Genomic DNA, 24,408 nt, shown 5'->3' with positions numbered 1-24,408 from the left:
AAATCTGGATTTAGTACCAGCAGGCGCCCTGACAGAGCAGTCGTGGTATAGACAGCTCAGAGCCTTTGATAGACAGCTCACTCATTCCAATCATTTAACTTGGTCATTTGTTTGATTGGATGTCATTGATTTAGCTTCTGCCACTTACCGGAATGATGGATTTTCTTTATTTAGGTGTCAAACATCTTGTGTTTTGAGTACTAGCGATTACGATTACTGTTGAGATATAATACGCGGCAGCCTGTCCTCTGCCAGGTGAAGCTTCTCTCTCTCTCTGCCTCTCTCTCTCTCTCTTGCTCTCTCTCTCTCTCTCTCTCTCTGCCTCTCTCTCTGCCTCTGCCTCTCTCTCTCTCTCTCTCTCTCTCTGCTTCCTCTCTGGAGAGGAGGAGATGAGAGAGAGGGGAGGGGAAGCAGAAGTGATAGGGAGGGTAGAGGATAGGAGAGGAGATGAGGGGAGAGGGGAGCTCTGTAAATTAAACCCCAACGACTGATAGATTCAAGTGGTAAACTAGAGAGAAAGAGAGAGAGAGAGAGAGAGAGAGAGAGAGAGGAGAGAGAGAGAGAGAGAGAGAGAGAGAGAGAGAGAGAGAGAGAGCATACAGAAGAAAGAGAGAGAGACAGATAGGAGAGAGAATAAATATGATAAGACTGAGATGATTGAATGGATGTGTTGTGTGTGTGTGTGTGTGTGTGTGTTGTGTGTGTGTGTGTGTGTGTGTGTGTGTGTGTGTGTGTGTGTGTGTGTGTGTGTGTGTGTGGTGTGTGTGTGTGTGTGTGTGTGTGTGTGTGTGTGTGTGTGTGTGTGTGTGTGTGTGTGTGTGTGTGGGAATGAATGAATGATGAAAACTTATTTAACAGATTGCAGAATGGTACAATACAGTACGGCTCAATACACACAATGTTAAGGGGATGCAGACCAGAGAAAGACGTTTGTCTTGTTCCATCAGGTTCCCCATTTTCAATTCATATAGACATTTATGACATACACAACATACATAACATTTATGGCATAGGGACATATAGGTATTTAGTACTGATACATTTGTGACATAAACGGTATTCAAATATACAGTACTGTTACCCTAGATCCTGACAGAGTATATACATATGATAGGGAGGGGACTGTACATTAGGAGGGGTGGGTGGGTGGGAGAGAGATATACATACGGCGGGGAGGGAATATATACATGCGGTGGGGAGGAGACTGTCTATTAGGAGGTGGTGGGGGTTTTGGGCATTTACGGTGGCCAGTTTCGAATTGCAGCCTCCCGTAGGTGCTCTTTAAGAGCGGTTTTGAATGTGGGTAGGGATTCACATTCCTTTACAGCTTTAGGTAGGGCGTTCCACATTGATGTGGCATAATTGCGAAACGTATTTAGTCCCTTGTTTGAGCCGAATCTGGGTTTAACATGATTTGTTGAGCTTCCTCTGGTGTAGTGGTTGTGGTATTCACTGACCTCTGGGAAGTATTTTAACATGTACATGGGTACCTTAGTCGTATAGTGTATCTTGTAGACCAGGCCCATTGCAAGTTGCTGTACTCTGTCGTCTACTCTAAGCCATCCTAGGTTGTCAAAGTGGGCAGGGGTGAGGTGGGTTCTGGGGGTAAGGTCAAGTAGTAGTCTGACCAGTTTGTTTTGAGATGTTTGTAATTTGGTTTTTAGTGCCTTTGAGGTGCTTTGGTACCATGAGGTGCTCGCATAGTCGTAGTACCCTTGAATGAGTGCTCCTGCCAGAGTCTTCAGGGTATTCTTGTTTACCAGAGAGGAGATCCGGTACAAGAATCTAGTTCGTTGGTTGACTTTTTTTATTACATTGGATGCCATTTTGTCACAGGAAAGATTTGCCTCTAGGATGGAACCCAGGTAGGTAATTTCATCTTTGCTTGTGACAATATTGTCACCCACTGCAACTGAGAAGCCGTCGGTCTTGCTGAGTTTGTTATTTGAACCGAAGAGAATGGACTCTGTTTTGCCCATGTGTAATGATAGTTTGTTATCAGCGAGCCATATGCAGTGTTTATGTGTGTGTGTGTGTGTGTGTGTGTGTGTGTGTGTGTGTGTGTGTGTGTGTGTGTGTGTGTGTGTGTGTGTGTGTGTGTGTGTGTGTGTGTGTGTGTGTGTGTGTGTGTGTGTGTGTGTGTGTGTGTGTGTGTGTGTGTGTGTGTGTGTATGGTGTGCACGCAGGTGTGTGTGTTTCAGAGAGCTTATCAATCATTTAATTTGAATAATCAATCTCCTAGCGCTTACAGAAACAACTGGTCAGCAATACACACTAGTGGTCTACAAGGGCCTTGAAATTAAGCCCGTGCCCAGCCCGAGCCCATGCCGTTCAGGCCCTTTTCGTGCCCAGCCCGAGCCCATGACGTTCAGGCCCTGCCCGACAATAAAGGGCTCTACATGCTACAGCAACTGCAACGCAACTGCAACACAACGTCAGCGTGACTTCAACACAACATGGTTTCAGATGTTGCAGAGGGTGTTGTAGACTGTGTTGCAAGCATGTTGCGTACCTCTCCCCCAAATCTAATCTGAACAACCGTTGCGTTGATGTTGCGTAGCATTGATTGGTTGGTTAGCGAATGGGGGCGGGGCTGTTCGATTGATTGATTGAAAACTTTATTAACAGATTGCAGAATGGGTACAATACAGTACAGCTCAATAGACACAATTGTTAATAAGGGGATGCAGACCAGAGAAAGACTTTCGTCTTGTTTACATCAGGGTCCCCCATTTTCAATTCATCAGGACATATATGACATACATGACATACAGATAGACAGTACTGCTACATCTATACATTTATGACATACCAGATTTGCAAACACAGTACTGTTTGTGATACAAAAAGAGTCCAGAAAAGGGAGTACATACATTTGACGTAAAAACTGTACATTGGAGGAGGTTGGGGGGGGGGGGGGGGGGGGTTGGGTAGGAGGGGTTGGGGGGGAAACACTGTACAACTGTACAAGAAAAACTGTACATTGGAATATTGACAACCATACTAGGTAATTTACTGTACATTGGAGGGGGTTGGAGGGGGGGGGAACACTGTACAAACAAGCAAAACTGTACATTGGAATATTGACAAAACCATACTAGGTAATTTACTGTACATTGGAGGGGGTTGGGTTAGGACATTTACAGGGGCCAGTTTCGAATTGCAGTCTCCCGTAGGTGTTCTTTGAGAGTGGTTTTGAAAGTGGGTAGTGATTCACATTCCTTTACAGCTTTAGGTAGGGCGTTCCACATTGATGTGGCATAATTGCGAAACGTGTTTAGTCCCTTGTTTGAGCAGAATCTGGGTTTAACATGATTTGTGGAGCTCCCTCTGGTGTTGTGATCGTGGTATTCACTGACCTTTGGGAAGTATTTTGACATGTACATGGGTATCTTGGTCGTGTAGTGTATCTTGTAGACCAGGCCCACTGTCATAGAATAATATTGGTCCTGCAGGCAGGAATACTATCTTCGAGTTAACGGAATTTATACAAATGGAAGTATTGATTTCGCCGTAACGAATCATTAAAAAAATATACCGTTGACTGGAATATGTTAGTTTCGTACACATATGTTGGATTATGTAATTGGTTTGTCATGACAAACCAATACAAAATCATGAATTAACCTGTGGTTATCCTATAGCCCTAGTATGTGTTAGGGTTTGTAACCGACCTCAAACGCAACGGCACAGAGAGAGTTGTTCAGAGTTAGCCAAAGCAAGGGCGTATTTATTTTCAGAGTTACAAGATGGAATGAAGTTGAGCAACCGAACAAACGGGGAATCTGGCATGTGAAGATTGTTGCGGCTCTGCAGATACTCCCAGTAGGTGGTGGTGAGGAATTGGCTTGTGACGTCTGAAGCGGCTCTGCAGATCCTCCCAGCTTTCACTCCCGGTGGAAACGGAGAGAGAGAGAAATCAGAGTTAGCCCAGCGCACAACAGAAGCAGAGAGGTGACTGATCCAGTATATATCCAAGTGACTTGATCTTCGGTGTATCACACACAAGTTAGCAGAGTCCAGAGAAAAAACAATACGGTAATCCAAAGTGTAAATCCAACACAAAAAAATAGGTGAGAACAGTACAAACAAAAACGGGATCTCTTCGGTGTTTCACAAACACACAAAAAACTGATTATCCAAAAAGAACTGTTTCCAAAAACTCACCAGAGCGCAACGCGTAAAGCGGGCAGATAACGAGGCGCAGCTCCGAACGGGGAACCAGGTTCTCCACAGGGATTCTCCACGAAAGTCCTGGAGAGCAAAAGACAGGAAACAGCGACGGGGAAGGCAGGCAAATGCAGGAGTAATTCAGAACGATCCAACATCGATAGTAGGGGGATCAGAGTATATAAAGCCACAGGGCGCTGATTACAAGCTGTGACAGCTGCGGGATGAAATTGATACTTGTTCCAGAAGCGTGTGGCGGGGAAAGCACCAATCAACATGGCACCTTACAGGAACAGAGCGTGTGGCGGGGAATGCAATTAATCAACAAAGTACCTTAAAGGAACGGAGCGTGTGGGTGGGGAGCGGACCAAACCTCACAGTATGTACATTTCAACAAAGTGGAGCCGCAGGGGACTTCCATAGCATACGCCTTCAAATCCTCTTACCTTGACGATTAAAAGCCTCCACAATTTAGTATTCCCATGGCTGGTGTTGATATTTTACGATGCCAGCTTGTGAGAATTTGTTGTAGCCAGCCAGCTAGCATTGATGCTATTCAATGCTATCATAACCAACTAACGTTAATGCCATTCAGAATTTATTAACATAGCTACAACAACACAGTAACGTTAATATAATTACATGCATCATTGTTTACAATGAACGGTGGGGCTAATCGAAAGGACTGGACACAGACAAGTTAAACAGCAATACATTTATTTAATATAACAGATAGTTCGAGCTACATTTTCATGTCTATACGACCGCACCACAGCCACAGTGATATACGGCTTTTATGAGCTCTCTCTCTCCTGCCGATTAAATTCAGCAGCTCTTCCTCGACCTCGAGTGCCTGTAGCTGCCTGCATTTGCACAACGGCGTCCATCCCTGCTGCTAGCTAACGTTAAAACTAACCTAAAGTTAGTTGTTCACCAACAATCTACAGACACCAGACACAGAACCGGACTACACAAGCAGAAAATGAAGCATCATTTATACTTCCGGTCGGGGGGTTTCAAAATAAAAGAGCGACGTCTAAAGCACCGGAAATACGTTTATTTTGTACATTATCTAACGTTAAAACGAACCTAAACTAACGTTACAACTAACCTAAAGTTAGTTTAGGTTTGTGTTAACGTTAGATAATGTACAAAATAAACGTATTTCCTGTGCTTTAGACGTCGCTCTTTTATTTTGAAACCCCCCGACCGGAAGTATAAATGATGCTTTGTTTTCTGCTTGTTATCAATGTGTTGGTTGAGAAGGGAAGTTTCATCTATCTAGGGAACCTAGCTACATCCGGGGTACAATGTCGCATAGGCTGCGCGTCGATGTTGCAGAAGCATAAAGGCAGAGTGTCTGCAACACTGTTGCGTTGTCGATGTTGTGTTGCAGTTGCTTCGCAGTTGCTGTAGCATGTAGAGGCCTAAAGCCCGACTGTAATGCAACATTTGAAGCCCTAGCCCGAGTGAAAGCCCAAAAAAATATATATATATTAGACTTAAAAAAAATTAATAAAAATGTAGTTGTTTTAAATATTCGAAACACAGTTTTATATGAACTTAATAAATAAACAAAAAAGAAAATGTCCAATAGGGCTGTCTACCTAAATAACAGATAGGCGCATATCTCGCTGAAAACTAATGAAGCATTATATTATATAGCCAAATATTTAAAAAAAAATTAATATTCGAAACACTGTTTATATATTAACTTAATAAATAAACAAAAACGAAAATGTCCAAAAGGTCTACCTAAATACCGCATATCACGCTGAAAACTAACAAGCATTCTATAGCCTGTTTCGCGTCTTTCTTATTAGAATGCCGTCTATTTCCATTTCCCAGCACGCGCGTTAGACTGACTCACACGGTGCCTCCATTTCCCAGCACGCGCGTTAGACTGACTCACACGGTGCCTCGTCGTCACAATCAGTCCAAAAACTGCTTGGATGCTACCGAATCCGATGTCGCAAGTATACAGAGGTACTGGCAGACACAGACTAAAACGTTAATGTCATCATGACACAAAAATATACAGAAAAAACTCGACCAGCAGCCAATTATATATAAAATAAATCAGGACTCGCCACGCTGTTGACATCAGCAACAAAAAAGTCTTGTGTTGAATAACGTTAACAAAACTTTGCCGGCTGCTACATCCAAGAACAAATTAAAACGTTCGCCAACTGGCTATATTCCAACTTCAAACAACAATTGAAGTTATTGAACCACTTCGGTCTGCTGTTCATTTGTTCACCATCCACCGTTGATGTCCTTCAGCACTGTTCTACTGTCCTCGAATTCTCCCTGCGGTAATTACATCCAAATGTTTCCAAAAATGGAGCTTTCCCAGACGTATTGGGAACTTTCAAAATCTCTCCCTTTCCCTAATTCCCTATGTAACTGAGGGGTACAATTCCCTGACTGTATTGATAAGTATGGTATCATTAAACCACTACCGCTTTATGTACTTTAATTACTGGCCATACAGTACATGATATATAAATATAATGAACACTTCCCACAATGAACCGGTTCTACACAAAGTTGTCTTTAAGTATTTATTGCAGCAAAAGGTACATAATATACTTCTCTAATTACTTTGGATGCTCTTGTAAGGCAAAGGAATGTGCGTAGGCAAATCAATAATGAATGTCCATTCTCTGGTTACGCAGGAGGTAATTATACAACCTGAATCTTAGGGAATTATATCTATGGTACACTAGTAATATATAGCGGGAGATACTGGAAGGGTCCCCCCGGTTGTAAGCCAGCAGGGGTAGAGGATCTGTCGGTAGTAGAGAGTCTGGTCAACGATGACTAAGGAGACTCCAAGTACAGGAGACGGTGCAATAGTCTCTTGATCCACAGACGAATAAAGCTGTTCTCCATAGACTGTAGCTCCACAGTGAAGAAAGCTAGCCGGCCTCAGGCTCTCTGAGGCGCAGACTCGACGTGGCTTCTCACAGGGTAAATCCCACACATGTAGGCGTCGGCGATTCTCCGCTCCATAAATCACAGGACCAAAACAAATATAATCCAGCCGCAAAGGGCTATGTAGTCGTCGGGTAGATTAATCCAGTGTACATGTCCACACGGTTCTCGTCTAGGTCTCCTCGGGTGAAAGCGCCATGAAAGCAGCCCAGCCTGGATAAGCACTCTAGCTGATACGAGGAAGCGTTGGTGATGCTGGTCACTGTAGAACTTTAGCCGCACGATACACTATACACAAATAGACTATTACTGACTTAATAGAAATATGTCGCACTCGACGGTACAGCGCCAAACTCTGACAATTCAGTTATTAATTCGCACGCGGTCTCAATGCTCTATTTGGGGCCAAACAGGCCATACTTCACCGCACGGAGTATCGTGGGTGAGGCTTCAACTTATTGGGTAACTCTACTTCTGTATTCACCTGCGCCATATTTATATGTACGGGGAACAAACTAGTGCCAGCCTTATTCCTGTCTCGTAGTCCTGGGCAGAACCGGGCATGTTGAGACAAGCCTTGACGGTAGCTTTGAACTCGGCACTGGGGGTAAGACACTGGCGCTGGTGGCACGCCATCCAATAAGAGAACGAAATATTATGGTCTGTAGTAGGCTAAAGGGATATTCCGTGTATATGTACAAAGAATACACAAGGGATATCAAACGATATACAAATATTATGCAATATATATCAATCAATAAATACATATATTCGGTTTAATCTGACCCTTTGTAACAGCCGCCCCCTAATTAGTCCCACCTAATTAGCTAAGCAGAGACAGATTAACCGCACTGTCCACTACTCAATGTCCGTTGTGAGGGTAGGCAGTTCACAAAGTCAGTGGTCATGGTCGTCATTAAGCGAGTCGGGGAGCCTTGGCGACTCTATCAGCCTCGCCACGGGTCGGTTGTAGGTCCGCCCTTGGACGAGCAATTCTGCCACTCTGACCTTTCCGTCGGCACCAGTGGTCACTTTGCTTACGCGGCCGGCCGGCCACGCAGCTCGGGGTAGTGACTGGTCTATGGTCATGACGACTGGACGGGATGAAGGGGGGCTTAGGAGGAAGCGGGCCTGAGACTGCTTTGATCTGTGCTTGGCTGTGCCTCCTCCTCCTCCGTCTGTTTCTCTTGTTTGCTCTGTACCCCGTCTGAGGAGGGGCCGGTCCCGGCCGCCCCGTCAAGGAGTCGCTTGGGGTGCTGGGTTCGAGGTCAGCTACGTCTGGAGCGCAGCTGAGGGGGGTGGAGTTCCGAACTCCCTCTGGTGCCCACGGTTCTCTCACGGGCCTCTCGCTTAATGTCAATAGCCTCTGCTGTACGAGGGAGTGGCCGGTGTCGCTCGCCTTTGTGTGTAGGCAGCGTGTAGACGTGGGTTGACTGTCAAGTCCGTAGAGGGGGCCCTGGGTCTGAACCGCGACTGGGCATCCTTTGGGTCCGATGTGGGCCGCCTCAATTGGGAGAATGAGGTCCGCGTGGTCGGAACCGATGAGCAGGGTCGGTGTGGCGCCGTCGATAAGCGGTATAGGTAGTTGACGTAGGTGCACATACTTAGCCATCAGCTGTGGGATGGGGTAGGTGTACTGCGACAGGCCTATGTCGTGGCTGGTGAAGACGTTGGTTATACTATACTGCTTCTCGGGCTGGTCCACCGCTGCTATCTTGAAGGAGACCTTTTCACCTTTTATGGTCTTCTGGTCCCTTCTGATGGTGCGTATGGTCATGGTATCTTTGACACCCCGCAGGCCCAACTGGGCTGCTGCGGAAGCGAGGAGGAGAGTCTTTTCAGACCCATCGTCCAGGACGGCGTAAGTGTCCAGGACCTTGTCCTCGTAGCTCAGGAGCACTCTGACCACTTTGAGGAGCACTCGGGGGGTCCCGCTCTGCTTGGGGTCTATGTGGAGCACTCCTGTCTCGGGGGGGTTGTCACCTGTCTGTGGTGACACAGAATCTATATGGTGCGAGTCGCACCGTGACTCCCAGTGTCTGCTGTAGCAGTCGGGACACCAGGGAGCGGTCTGGTGGAACTTTGGTGCTGGTGCCACCGCCTCGGCATGGTACATTACCGCGACGGGCCCACTCTGTTGTCCTGGCTGACGCCTGTTGATGTCATGCAGGACCTCCAAGTGGGTGCCACCGCACCTGCTGCACTTCTTCTTCAAGCGGCACTCAGCTGCTAGGTGGCTGCGCGCGCAGCGGAAGCAGCGGCGGTGGTCCTTGATCCACTGACTCACCTCGTCCGTGGTCAGCTTCCCGAAAGTGTCGCATTGGTACAGCCGATGTTCTCCCTCACAGTACTGGCACTCAATCTTCCACTGGTTCTCTTTCGTCGAGGGGGTGTTGTGGTTCCTGTGCTGTGGTACTGATTCGGCTTGGTGCATAACGGTCACCAACCGACGGTTATCTGTTGATCCCCGAGGTCCGAGTCTTGGGCTTGGTCCACTCCATACGAACGTGTCGAGTCGTAGGCTACTGACCTCCCTGGCGAGGAACTCAGATAGGTCTAGGAGGGATGCCTCTGGGCCGTTGGGGTCGCGGTGGTCTCTCTGCCGCCTGAAGCGCTCTTGTCGGGCGGGAGGGAGCTTCTCTAGTATCCTCTCTACATTAGAGTTAGCGTACAGTTCATAGATCCCCTTTTCCTTTTGGGACCCCAGCATCCCTACCAGGGACTGTACCTTGATAGCGAGGTCATCTAATGCTCTGTTGTCTCTGGCTGGGGGGAGACGGTCAATGTCTCTTATCTCCTGTATCACGTAGTCCCATATGCGTCCATAACGTTGGTCGAGGGCTACTAGAGCCGCGGTGTATGGGGTAGTAGAGCTGGAATATGCCAGCGCTATATTGTGCGCTCTGGGCACCTTCAGGTGCTTGAATAGGATAGCATACTTGTACGGTTCATCTGGTACGTCGGACAGCATAGTCTCTAGGCACATTCGTAGCTCTGTGTACTGTGCTCTGTTCTCGTGTGTGAAGTCCGGGAACGTCGGTGTGCCAAGGTACGATGCCATGGATGACTGGCACATCGGTGAGCGTTGGGGGAGAGGCCTCCTAGGCGAGTCTCCTCTTACGTGTTGTCTTGGGCTGGTACTTGGTGGGTACCAAGGGCCGGGTACCCAGGTGCTGTTCCTCGGGGCTGGCGGTGCGTCAAACTCACCCGTGAGTTGAGTCGGGGGTTTGTAGCGCAGGGCCTCGGGGCTGACTTCTGGGCTGTACTGGGCCTCCTGGTCCAGAGTACATTGCTGCTGGTCGGGGCTGTACTGGGCCTCCTGGTCCAGAGTACGTTGCTGCTGGTCGGCTTGACATTCCTCCTCTTCCTCCTCCTCTTCCTCTGCTAGGACCTGGAGTCTTCTGTTCAGTCTCTCGGCGTGGTCCGGTTCTTCCCGGTTGCTGGGTCTCGTATGGACCGGCCGGGGAGGGGGTTCGGAGACGTGGACAGGATCCTCCTGTTGGCGGGGTCCCGGGTCGCTTGGTCGGGTAGGGGAATGTGTCCTAGACCCTTGTCGTGACGATCTCCGGGAGCTCCGTGCGGAGAGAAGGGGTGTCGCCATGGTGATCAATTTGTCCATCAGCTGCGCCTGCAGCCGGTCGCGCTCTGCCTCGCGCTGGGCATGGGCGGCTTCGCGCACTGCTTCGCGCTGGGCATTGGCGGCGTCGCGCTGCGCATTGGCGCTGGCATGGGCGGCGTCGCGCTGTGCATTGGCGGCGGCGCACTGTGCATCGGCGCGGCTTCTCTCAATGTTCTCTTCCGTCTGAAGGCGTCTGGTCTCCAGTCTTATGCGGTCGTCTTCACTCCTTTGTTGCGCCTGGAAGCGCTCTCGCTCGGTTGCAGAATGTTCGCGTTCACGGAGGGCTTGCGCTTGGAGTTGCGCGTGAAGGCGCTCTTCCTACTCCTACTGCATGCACAGAGAAGAAAAAGGTATGTATCTTCTTGTCTAACTCCAGGGTAGATGCCAAATAAGCTAATTTCCCAAAATGTTGGAGTTTTCCTTTAACTTATCCATCGCGAGTCAGAGACACGAGGCTCTGACTCTCTGATCTCTGATGACAGCTGGCGCAAAACAGAAAGTGAAAACAGCGTGAGGCGCGCGCAAAAAAATAAAAAATAAAATAAAGAGGGCGCTGGGGCGGGTAGGTGGCGTAGCGGAGATTGCGTTCGTCACCAACCCCGGAGCTGTGAGCTGGATTCGCCTGTTCGAATCCAGCTCACAGCTCCGGGGTTGTCACCAGCTTGGCTGGCCGTTCACACTAATACAATTGGCTGTATTAGAGGGTGGGAGAAGCTGGCGGGGTGGGTCCGGGTCGTTGTAAACAGCGACTCCTACAGTTCGGTCGGGGCGCCTGCTAAGCGCGGATAGGACCTGGGTGGGATAGTGTGATCCTTCCACACACTACGCCCTCTCAGGGAGGATCCGCGCTGCCAGGTGAAAAGAAGCGGTTGATTGGCTGGACGTGTGTCGGAGGAAGCACGTGATAGCCTCCACTCTCCCAGATGATCTGACTGTGGGGGGTAAGTGCGCAGCGACCACGAAGGGGCTTGGGAATTGGCATACGACTAACATTGGGATGGGAGAAAAATCGGAGGAAAATGGAGCGGGAAAAAGATTTAAAAAAAAAAAAAAAAAAAGAGGGCGCTGCCCGGCCCGGCCGAGCCCGAATAATTTATTAGCCGTCGGGCTCGGGCAGGGTTGCAGTGCACTAATACACACACATTAACACACAAAAAATGTGGCATTGATTGATTGAAAACTTTATTAACAGATTGCAGAATGGGTACGATACAGTGCAGCTCAATACACACAATTGTTAAAGGGGAACTCCAACATTTTGGGAAATTAGCTTATTTAACATCTTCCCTCGAGTTAGACAAGAAGATACATACCTTTTTTGTCTCTGTGCGTGCATTTTAGCTTTGGGAATAGACGCTCCGTTAGCATAGCTTAGCTTCATCACTGGAAGTGAGGCAGGACAGTAGCCTTACAGTGCCTTACAGTGTATTGCAAGGTCTGACATTGACCAGATTTGATATGTATGACCTTGGTGGGCTCTAGGTCAACTCCTGAAAAGGGGGTCAATATCAGACCTTGCAATCAAAAGTTAGGGGGCGCACTGAAATTATGGCAAGGGTTATTAGCCCCCTAACTTTTGATTGCAAAGTCTGACATTGACCCCCTTTTCAGGAGTTGACCTAGAGCTCACCAAGGTCATGCATATCAAGTTTGGTCAATGTCACACCTTGCAATACACTGTAAGGCACTGTAAGGCTACTGTCCTGCCTCACTTCCAGTGATGAAGCTAAGCTATGCTAACGGAGCGTCTATTCCCAAAGCTAAAATGCACGCACAGAGACAAAAAAGGTATGTATCTTCTTGTCTAACTCCAGGGAAGATGTTAAATAAGCTAATTTCCCAAAATGTTGGAGTGAGGGCATGGACTCGCAAATACACTCAGTTGTAAGCAGTGCTCCTGTGAACGACCGGAAAATGGAAGACATCAGAACTGCTACAGCCAAAGACGAGCAGCTCTCAGCCTTGAAGAAGATCATCCAATCAGGGTGGCCAGACACTGCAAGACAATGCCCCCCCTGCCATCACTGAATATTGGAACCACTGGGATGAAATAACAGAAACGAATGGCATTCTGCTTAAAGGTGATAAAATCATTGTGCCACACTCACTCAGAGGTGACATTCTTTCACGGATACACACAGGCCACTTCGGCATGGAGAAGTGTAAGCAGCGTGCAAGAGATGTTATATTCTGGCCAGGGATGTGCAAACAAATAGAGACACTAGTTGGATCTTGTAGCATTTGCCTCGAACGACGCAACTCCATCCCCAAAGAGGACAATGCTGTCACACCCCATTCCAGAGCGACCTTGGCAGGTGATAGCCATGGATCTGTTCAAATGGAACAACACTGACTATATAGTTGCAGTTGACTATTATAGTAGGTATTTCGAGGTAGAAAAAATCAGTAGCCTCACATCCACCGCTGTGATCCAGAAACTCAAGGCCATGTTTTCCAGGTTCGGGATTTGTCAGAAATTGCTCAGCGACAACGGACCGTGCTATAGCTCGCAAGAGTTCAAGAACTTTGCGAATACATGGGATTTTGAGCACATCACAAGTAGCCCCCTGTACCCACAGAGCAACGGGCTGGCTGAGAAAACTGTGCAAACAGCCAAAGCCATCATGGACAAAGCACATGCACAGAGGTCAGATCCATATCTCAGCCTGTTGGAATAGAGAAACACACCAGTAGACAGATTCAAGTCACCAGCACAGCTGCTGATTGTGAGAATGGGTTTTAAGCAGAGCCCAATCGCTGAACACAGGAGAAGAGAGAATGGAGCGTTTCAGGATGTTTAACACTATGGTCGCCAAAACCGCCGTACCACGTCTTTGATATCAATATTTCAAAAATCTGTGATCGAAATCATATTTCTCCCCCGGAGACATGAGATGTACTGTTGAGCCCCTCTCAACTCTCCAACGGTTCAAGAGCGCCATCTGGTGGCCGATCGGCGGATCGCGCAAACAGGAAGTGATGCGGATGAAGTGGTGCTCGCCCATATTTCGTCCGGGCACTCGCTATCGTTAGCGGGACTCCATCTTGATACACTGGACATCGATCGGTGGCAAATAACTCGATAAACAACATGATTTGGACGTATATACTATTATACAACCTGGAAATGGATCGCATATTAGGACATCCCATAATAGGAAAATGTCTGTTCCACGCTCATCGCCCAACAACGCGAGGAAGCTACGGTAAGATTCAACGTTATTTTTCAATGTGTTCGATACTAACTGCTCTAATGATCATATCACCCACACTAGATGAATCATATAATGTTGGCCACGGAATTATAAACGACCCCCCCCCATCCGGTCAACATCAGATCATACATAGTAACTTCTAGAAGTGTGAGGATTGGGGGCGGTTAGGTGGCGTAGCGGAGATTGCGTTCATCACCAACCCCGGAGCTGTGAGCTGGATTCGCCTGTTCGAGTCCAGCTCATAGCTCCGGGGTTGTCACCAGCTTGGCTGGCCGTTCACACTAATACAATTGGCTGTATTAGAGGGTGGGAGAAGCTGGCGGGGTGGGTCCGGGTCGTTGTAAACAGCGACTCCTACAGTTCGGTCGGGGCGCCTGCTAAGCGCGGATAGGACCTGAGTGGGATAGTGTGATCCTTCCACACGCTATGCCCTCTCAGGGAGGATCCGCGCTGCCAGGTGAAAAGAAGCGGTTGATTGGCTGGCCGTGTGTCGGAGGAAGCACGTGATAGCCTCCACTCTCCCAGATGATCTGACTGTGGGGGGTAAGTGCGCAGCGACCAGGAAGGGGATTGGGAATTGGCATACGACTAACATTGGGATGGGAGAAAATCGGAGGAAAATGGAGGGGGAAAAAGATTAAAAAATAAAATAAAAATTGAGGATTGGTCCGATTCCGCACACTTCAAGGTACCAATTACCTTTGCGCACCTGAAGTGAGTTCTAATCAGCTCGGTGGAGCCCTTATATACTCTGGTGTTCCTAACGTTCTGTGTCGGGTCGTTTTGGATTACCACTGGCTGCTGCTTGTTTCCTCCCGTGTTGTACCTTGTCTGTTTTTCTCCAGGAAGTCTATGGAAGCGCCGCTGTTGCTTTTCCCTGCCATCCGTTGGATCTCTGCCTCATAGACCGCTTTGCGCAATTGCGCCTTGGTGAGTTTTGGAACGTACCTTTTTTTGGATACTCTGTTTTTCTCGCATTTTCCTGGACTCGGGACCTTTCTGTTTTTTGTGTGTTTGGGTAACACTGAAGAGGAGCCGCTTGTTGTTGTTACTGACTCAGCTAAACGATACTGGACTGCCTTATTCCGTTTGCTCGTCTTGTTGACATTATCTCTCTCTGTTTTCCCGAGTGGATCGTCAAGTAGCTGCAGAGCCGCAGAGTCAGAGGCGCAAGGCAACAGTGCCGTCTCTGCTCTGAAGACGAGCTGCAGAGCCGCAGACAACTCTGCCAAGAACATTTCTCCCCTTGTGCTTTTTGTTGTTTTCGCTCATTTCTGTTTGTAAATAAATACGCCCTGGTTTTTGGCTAACTCTGAACTACCTGTCTGTGCCGTGCTGTTGGGGTTGTTTACAAACCATAACATTACGACCCGACCATGTCGACCCCAGCCGACACAGACAGAGTTAGGGCAGCGTTGGCAGTCCAGATCGAGTTAACCAATGACCACACCCAACAGTTAGGTGCGGCTGCGGCTGCTGTGCAGGACCTCCGGGCCCAGGTCCAGCCTTCCTGAGGGGGCTCAACGACGCGGTAAGGGACCAGCTCGCGACCCGAGAGGAGCCCGTTTCTCTCGAGGGCCTAATCAGCCTCGCTATTCGCATCGACGGACGCCTCCGGGAGAGAAGGCGTGAGAGAGCCCGACTGGGACCCCCAGATGTTCCCCAGACCCCCCGTACTTGTGACAGTACTGCTGACCATCCTGCCCCCTCCGCGACTGGTGGCCTTTTCCCCTCCCGGTCTGTGGCCGAGGAGGAACCCATGCAGCTGGGACGCACACACCTTAGCCAGGCTGAACGGGAGTCCAGGCTCAGGTCCGGCCTTTGTCTCTACTGCGGCTGGGATGGACACCGTATCTCCAATTGCCCTACCCGGCCAAAAGACCAGGCTCGCCGGGACCCCGGGAGATCCTGGTGAGCCGTTTTTCCTGTTCCCACACCCGTGCACCACCTAACCGTCTGACGAGCATCACCCTAGCCTGGGCGGACCAACGGGCGACGGTGGAGGCACTCATTGACTCGGGTGCTGACGAGAGTTTCCTGGACGTTGAGTTTGCCACCCAGGCCAACATTCCACTTGAGGACCTCGAGAGGCCCTTGGAGGTCTTCGCGCTGGATCAGCACCGCCTGGCTGACATCACTCAACGCACCTGTCCTGTCCTCCTCACCATTGCTGGTAACCACGTTGAGAGACTCCAGTTTTTTATTACCAGATCCCCTCTTGTCCCAGTAGTCCTGGGTCGGCCCTGGCTCACGCTGCATGAGCCCCACATCGCCTGGTCCTCCGGCACCATCAGGGGGTGGAGCTCCTCCTGTCATGCCCAGTGTCTTCAGGCGGCATCCAGTCCTTCGCCCCGGAGTTCCCCTTGTGTGCCGCTCCCGGACCTCTCAACTATTCCCCCCGAGTGCCACGACCTCGGGGAGGTTTTCAGCAAGTCCCGGGCTCAGGCCCTTCCGCCTCACCGGCCTTACGACTGTGCCATCGACCTCCGCTCAGGGGCCCCCCTTCCCCGCAGCCGCCTCTACAGTCTGACCGTCCCTGAGAAGGCAGCGATGGAGAAGTACATCTCTGAGTCCCTGGCAGCAGGCCTCATTCTGCCCTCTTCCTCCCTGGTGGCGGCCGGTTTCTTTTTTGTTGGGAAGAAGGATGGAGACCTTCGACCCTGCATTGACTATTGCCAACTCAACGAGATCACCATTAAGAACAAGTATCCTCTTCCTCTCATAAACTCCACCTTCGAGCCCCTCACCCAGGCTACCGTCTTCACCAAACTGGACCTCCGGAGTGCCTACCATCTGGTCCGTATCCGAGAGGGCGATGAATGGAAGACCGCCTTCAAGACTCCCAGGGGTCATTACGAGTACCTGGTGATGCCGTTCGGCCTCACCAACGCTCCGGCGGTATTCCAGGCGCTCATGAACGACGTCCTCCGTGACATGCTCGATGAGTTTGTGGTGGTATACCTGGACGACATCCTCATCTTCTCCAGGACCCTCGAGGAACACGTCCAGCATGTCCGGCGTGTGCTGGAGCGCCTCCTCCACAATCGGCTCTTCGTTAAGGCAGAGAAGTGCCATTTCCACTCCGACTCCGTCGATTACCTAGGCTTCATCGTGGAGAGCGGCCTGACCCGAGCTAACCCTCGCAAGATCCGGGCCGTGGAGGAGTGGCCGGAACCCACCTCTCGGAAGGAGCTACAGAGCTTCCTCGGGTTCGCAAACTTCTACCGGAGATTCATCCGGAACTACAGCCAGGTGGCGGAACCACTTACCAGGCTGACCTCTCCCTCCCTGCCGTTTGACTGGGATCCAGCGGCGCTGCATTCCGTTCCCTCAAGAAGAGGTTCACCACCGCCCCGGTCTTGCTCCACCCGGATCCCAAGAGGCAGTTCATTGTGGAGGTGGACGCCTCGGATACTGGAATAGGGGCTATCTTGTCTCAGCGGTCGGCGACGGACCAGAAGGTCCATCCGTGCGCTTTCTACTCACGTCGTTTCCTTCCTGCCGAGAGGAACTATGACATTGGCAATCGGGAGCTGCTGGCGGTAGTGGCTGCCTTGGAGGAGTGACGTCATTGGCTGGAAGGGGCCGAGGAACCGTTCACCATTTGGACGGACCATAATAACTTGACGTACATCCGTGCATCCAAGCGCCTCAACGGCCGGCAGGCAAGGTGGGCCAGCTTCCTCAGTCGGTTCGACTTCTCGCTGACCTTTCGCCCTGGGTCCCGCAACACGAAGGCTGACTCTCTGTACCGGTTACACTCCAAGGGGGCTCCAACCACTGAGGATCCAACTCCCATCCTCCCAGAGGCCAGGGTGGTGGGAGTGGTCACCTTGGGCATCGAAACCGTGGTCAGGCGTGCCCTACGTTTCCATCCCGCTCCCAGCAACGTACCCGTTCGTCGCCTCTTCGTCCCCGACTCAGTCGCGGGTTCTCCAATGGGGCCATACCAGCCGGTTTGCCTGCCATCCCGGCGTTCATCGCACTTTCTCCTTCCTGGCTCGTCGATTCTGGTGGCCCACCATGAGGAACGACGTCAAGGAGTTTGTTCTGGCCTGCACGGTCTGCGCCCGCAGCAAGGCCTCCCACCAGGCACCCTCTGGGCTATTACAGCCACTTCCCATTCCGAGCCGCCCTTGGTCCCATGTGGCGTTGGACTTCGTCACGGGTCTTCCATCGTCCCAGGGAAACACGTGCCTTCTGACTGTGGTGGATCGGTTCAGCAAGGGGGTTCACCTCGTGGCCCTTCCCAAGCTTCCCTCAGCTTCCGAGACAACGGCCCTCCTGACAAGCCACGTGTTCCGCCTCCATGGTTTCCCCCAGGACGTCGTCTCGGACCGGGGTCCCCAGTTCACTTCCCAGGTATGGCGGGCCTTTTGCAAGGGATTGGGGGCAACTGTCAGTCTTTCGTCTGGTTATCATCCTCAGACCAACGGACAAACAGAGAGGATGAACCAGAGCGTGGAGTCTGCTCTCTGTTGTGTTGCCGCCGAGAGACCCGCTTCCTGGAGCCGGTTCCTTCCCTGGGTCGAGTACGCCATCAACTCCCATGGCCTCTCGCCATTCGAGGTATCCCTTGGCTAGCAACCCCCTCTTTTCCCTGCACAGGAGTCGGAAGTGGCAGTTCCCTCCGTGCAGGATCATCTCGACCGGTGTCGTCAGGTCTGGGAGATCACCAGGACTGCACTGCTCCGGTCATCGGAGCGTGCCAGTCGTGGAGCTGACCGACGCCGGATCCCTGCGCCGACGTACCACCCTGGGCAGAGGGTATGGTTGTCCGCCAAGGATCTTCCGCTTCGATCCTCGGCCAAGAAGCTTAACCCCCGGTTCGTCGGCCCTTTTGAGATCCAGAAGGTGCTCAGTCCCGCGGCGGTGAGTCTTAAGCTTCCTGCGTCCATGCGCATTCACCCCGTTCTCCATGTGTCCCGGGTTAAACCTGTCTCTCTCAGTCCCCTGATGCCTCCTGCTCCAGATCCGCCTCCTCCCGAGATGGTGGACGGACACCCCCAGTGGAAGGTCCGTCAGCTCATGGACGTCCGACGGCGGGAACGGGGGTTCCAGTACCTGGTGGACTGGGAGGGATGCGGTCCGGAGGAACGGAGCTGGGTCTCCCGCCAGCTCATCATGGACCCAGCCCTGGTCACCGACTTCCATCGGTCCCATCCGGGGAAGCCGAGGCCGGGCAGGTCGCCGGGTGGCTCCCGTGGAGGGGGGGGTACTGTGAGGATTGGTCCGATTTCGCACGCTTCAAGGTACCAATTACCTTCGCGCACCTGAAGTGAGTTCTAATCAGCTCGGTGGAGCCCTTATATACTCTGGTGTTCCTAACGTTCTGTGTCGGGTCGTTTTGGATTACCACTGGCTGCTGCTTGTTTCCTCCCGTGTTGTACCTCGTCTGTTTTTCTCCAGGACGTCTATGGAAGCGCCGCTGTTGCTTTTCCCTGCCATCCGTTGGATCTCTGCCTCATAGACCGCTTTGCGCAATTGCGCCTTGGTGAGTTTTGGAACGTAATTTTTTTTGGATACTCTGTTTTTCTCGCATTTTCCTGGACTCGGGACCTTTCTGTTTTTTGTGTGTTTGGGTAACACTGAAGAGGAGCCGCTTGTTGTTGTTACTGACTCAGCTAAACAATACTGGACTGCCTTATTCCATTCGCTCGTCTTGTTGACATTATCTCTCTCTCTGTTTTCCCGAGTGGATCGTCAAGTAGCTGCAGAGCCGCAGAGTCAGAGGCGCAACGCCACAGTGCCGTCTCTGCTCTGAAAATGAGCTGCAGAGCCGCAGACAACTCTGCCAAGAACATTTCTCCCCTTGTGCTTTTTGTTGTTTTCGCTCATTTCTGTTTGTAAATAAATACGCCCTGGTTTTTGGCTAACTCTGAACTACCTGTCTGTGCCGTGCTGTTGGGGTTGTTTACAAACCATAACAAGAAGCACGTCCAGTTGAAATTTTTTATCTCGCGCAGATTGCTATCAAACTGTATTTCATCATCTATATAATGCATTTTGAGCTATAAATCACGTTCTGGAGAAAGCTGCAGAAAACGATAAAAACATACTTATACTTTAGACCGTATTTTAGTATGAATATGTGAATGAAAAAGTATAACGTTGCTACACCCTGAACAATAGATATATGACGTTGAATGGGCCATAGTAATGTCAATTTAGCAATACAATTTAAAAAGTTATAGCCCTGCAAAGAAGGGGAACTTCTCCATGTTAAATAGGGCTGGCGAAGGATGGTAAATTATGAATTTAACCCTGGCGATCAAAGTGTTAATAGTATTCCCCAAGCGGACAAGAGTTACATCCAGAAATGTACAACAGATATGAATTGGGAATGTTCTTGGGGTAATGGGAGCAGGTGCACTCCAGTGCTACTACGGACGGAAGACACAGGTCCGTGTCGAGAGAGTGAGCAGGAACTCCTTGGTAAGCTCCAGGGGGTCCAGACAGGGGCACGCTGGCACGGAGGTCCTGGGCACAAGAGAAGGAATGTTAGAACAGGGAATAATCACACAGGGGTGTCTAGCAGGTCTTCGGACTGAGGCGTCGTACCTAGGTAATGATACTAACACCACGATGACTTTTGGTCAGCGTCGTTCTGTAGAAGTAGGGTCTTCATCATCAGGGGATGAGGTGCAGCTGAGTTGAGTGACAGGGGGTGAAGGGGTGCTGACCATATATGGGCTTGAGGCTTCCGTGGTGGATGGAAGGGAGGATGAAGAGGAGTGAGGAGGGTGTGTGGTGAATGTGAGGGGGGAATGAGGAGGAGTGAAGAACGCTCTTGCTGTGATTATGACACTGATGAGCCGATGTTTGCGCTCAAACCTTCCAACCACTGAGAAACGGCTGCGACCAGAACTTGCCTGTCGCAGTGCAGTTCTAGGCAGACGAGAACTGTGCCAAAAACGACAAAGGCAATACTATGACAGAAATGCCAAACCACAGCCTGCACTGCCAGTAGGAGCCACGGTCCGCTTCCAGCAATCAACAGGGACGTGGAAACCCGCCACAGTCGTCGGATCAGCAGGGACCCAGCGATCCTACAACATCATCACAGATGAGGGCCACATGCTCCGGCGCAATCGGCGTCACCTCCTACAGACCACCGAGGGAGATGCAGGTCACGGAGTTGCAACGGATGGTCAACAGGTCGAGCCTCAGGCCACTGAGACTTTACAGCAGACTGTTGCAAATTCCCCAACTGTGCCACCACAATGCACTACTACCAGGTCAGGCCGCTTAGTTAAGCCGAGAGCCATTCTAGATGTAGACACGTGAATGTGTCTGACTGTCATTCTAACTGTTGTGTAATTATTGTGACCCGTTTTGCTCTGGGACTCAGTCGTTTTGCTCTGGGACTCAGTGAGACCTGTTGGAGGACTATCGCCAGGGGGAGCTGGTGGGCGTTGGTCTGGCAACAGGTAGAGGTGACGAAGAGGCTGGGATCAAGGAGGAGTCTCACAGGCGGAGCTGTCTCTTCGCCGTTTTTCCCAGATGAGAGAGGACGTGTCACCGGAGAGCCATCTACCTGCAGAACACCCGGAATGCCCGTTGTGCATCGGAGCGAGTGAAAGTAGCGTCGTGCGCCGCAAGCTTAGTTCCCAAGTCTAGTGAGTAGGGGCGAAAGACGAAGAGGACGTTCGACAGATGGGCGGGGACGACGACCATCGAAGCGTTGCGTGGTAGAATGTATAGTCGGAGTGTTAGCCTAGCCGCCCCGGCTAGTAGTTAGCTGAAGTATAGGAAATTAGCCTTTAGCTCAGCCCGCCACCTCGCCGCTGCTGCAGCTTTCCCAGACGTCCAAGGCATCACCACCTCTACCTACTCCCCGCCAGACCAGTCCCCTGCCTTTGAGTCCCACAGGTGACGGTATCTCAGGACCTTCACGGCCGAACTATCACCCGTTAAGTTCTATTCATTTCGATTGTGTTATGTGACCAGTGTTTTCCGTATGGGGAGTGTGTGCAGCGGGTGTTTATCTGTACTGTAGCACAGCTGTGCACTGGAACATTACCGTGTCGCCTCAGGGCGAAGGTCTATCCATAATATACAGTGCTCTGCGTGGTGCTGTGGCCTCAGGGCGAAGGTCTATCCATAATATACAGTGCTCTGCGTGGTGCTGTGGCCGGGACGCCTTTAAAGGGAACGCCCACCGTGCAGGTACTTTGGTGACGTGTGTTATTTTCTTGCAGCAAGAAAGAGGCTGTGTATTGTGGAGCAGTATTGTGCTAAAGTGTTTATGTGATCATCCTGTGGCAAATAACAGTAAAAGGAGAGGCGGATAATTGTATTCACTGTGTGTATTATCGTCTAACCTCTTTTGATCCACGGTATACGTTTAATTGGGGAAGGTGCTCCTTACAGGTCTCCAACAGTCAGCACGGTACGGTACTGCTTTGGGGAAGAATTATACCATCCACCACTACTGCCACCGGGTGTGAGGGGGTGTGGGACGTACAAGGGGAAGTGTGGGTGCGCATCGCCCTGGAGGGTGAGAAGGACCAGCACACACCACCTAGGTTAGTAAATCCTAGGCCCCATCCGCCCCATTTGTTAACCTCGAATCTAGTACCCTTACACTGCAGTCGGGGGCCCAGCCGGACTCAGCTCTGCCGCGTTCCCACTACCTGGTGACAGTATAAATTCACCCTCACTAAGTAGGGATATTCCACCCTATTACATAGACATGTGACTGTTATTACACTGATGTTGTTAAAAAAAATATTTTAAAGGAGGAAAAGAAGATTGAGTGACACATTTTTCATTGACATTGATTGATGTTATGGTGTTATAATTGAATGCACTTATTTTGTTGCCTAACCAATATTAGTTCTTCCCCAGTGAGTACACGAGACTGTCTGAAAAGTTGATACGTTTTTGTGCTTTGATTTTCAGCTATGTGTCATGCTTCTCCTTTAAAAGAAGGGGGATGTGGAATAATGGTTTCACCCATATGTTGGTTTAGCCCAGACTCATGTTAATGACGTCCGATACGGTGCCCGCCAGTTGTATGTATGCAACCCAAAGTGTGGACGTAAACAAGAGAACCTTCAGCTATATATTGTCATCGTGTGGACATTCAATTCTTTCTGCTAGACACTAAGAGTGACAGCCAGAACAGAAACATTACAGTGGGGAGGGTGCTGCGTGTGGTGGCACAGGGTTTGAGCATCTGGTCCGGCTCCTCAGTGCTGGCTCCAGGGTATTGCACAGGTCTCGGTAGGTACTCACAGGGGCGTAGCTGGGGGGGGTAGCTTAGGATGATTCCAAGGGCCCAGCTCTCGGGGGGGGGGGGGGGGGGGGGCCAAAAAAAAAAAAAAAAAAATTTTTTTACTAGACATCACTCAGGTGTATTATTGATGCTCTCATTGATACTATGTTTGTTTCTGAAGTGTGTGTGTGTGTGTGTGTGTGTGTGTGTGTGTGTGTGTGTGTGTGTGTGTGTGTGTGTGTGTGTGTGTGTGTGTGTGTGTGTGTGTGTGTGTGTGTGTGTGTGTGTGTGTGTGTGTGTGTGTGTGTGTGTGTGTGAGATATATAGAGAGAGAGGGGGGGCTTTGGTAGACTATTGCATTGGTCCATTCATTGAAGATGAACGCAATGCGACATCCTTTACTAGGCTCACCCACCAACAGTGCAGGTGCTGAACTGCTGATCCGAATGTATAGGTAAAAACCATATTATGCGTTTTCATCAATAAAAAAATGGCCAAAGAAATTTCCGCTGACACGCGCTCGCATTCACTGGGGGCCTACAAATACATTCTTTCATGGGGCCCAGAATCTGGAGCTACACCCCTGCGTGCGTGCGTGCGTGCGTAACCGGTCTTATCTGACATGCCTCGAGTGGGAGTTGAACCCCGGTCTCCCGGTCTCTCACAGACCACTAGACCAAGAGGTGAATTCACTTCTTGTTAACGGGTCTGGACTGGATGCCTCTGGGGAGTGAGTTTACTTGCAGTACCGCTTAACGTCCACAGCCACTTCACTACACACAGTCCATTGTGACTGTGGATAGACACGCGGTACTTCCGTTACACGTGCGTGCGTGCGTGTGTACCGGGAATGCCAGGCGGCTGGATAAGCTGGTCAGGAAGGCTGGCTCAGTGGTGGGGAGGAGACTGGACCCACCGCGGGCCGTGGTGGAGAGCCGCACGCAGAGCAAGCTGCTGGCCATCATGGGCAACCACCCTCTCCACAGAGCAGCAGCCTACCTCTCCACCGCCCCCTGCTGGGGCAGAGCAGCAGCCTCCCTCTCCACAGCCCCCTGCTGGGGCAGAGCAGCAGCCTCCCTCTCCACCGCCCCCTGCTGGGGCAGAGAAGCAGCCTCCCTCTCCACCACACCCTGCTGGGGCAGAGCAGCAGCCACCCTCTCCACCGCCCCCTGCTGGGGCAGAGCAGCAGCCTCCCTCTCCACCACCCCCTGCTGGGGCAGAGCAGCAGCCTCCCTCTCCACCGCCCC

This window comes from Notolepis coatsorum (assembly GCF_963971535.1).
Source record: "Notolepis coatsorum genome assembly, chromosome: 4".
NCBI classification, from domain to species: Eukaryota; Metazoa; Chordata; class Actinopteri; order Aulopiformes; family Paralepididae; genus Notolepis; species Notolepis coatsorum.
Note: the sequence above shows the minus strand (reverse complement) of the source record.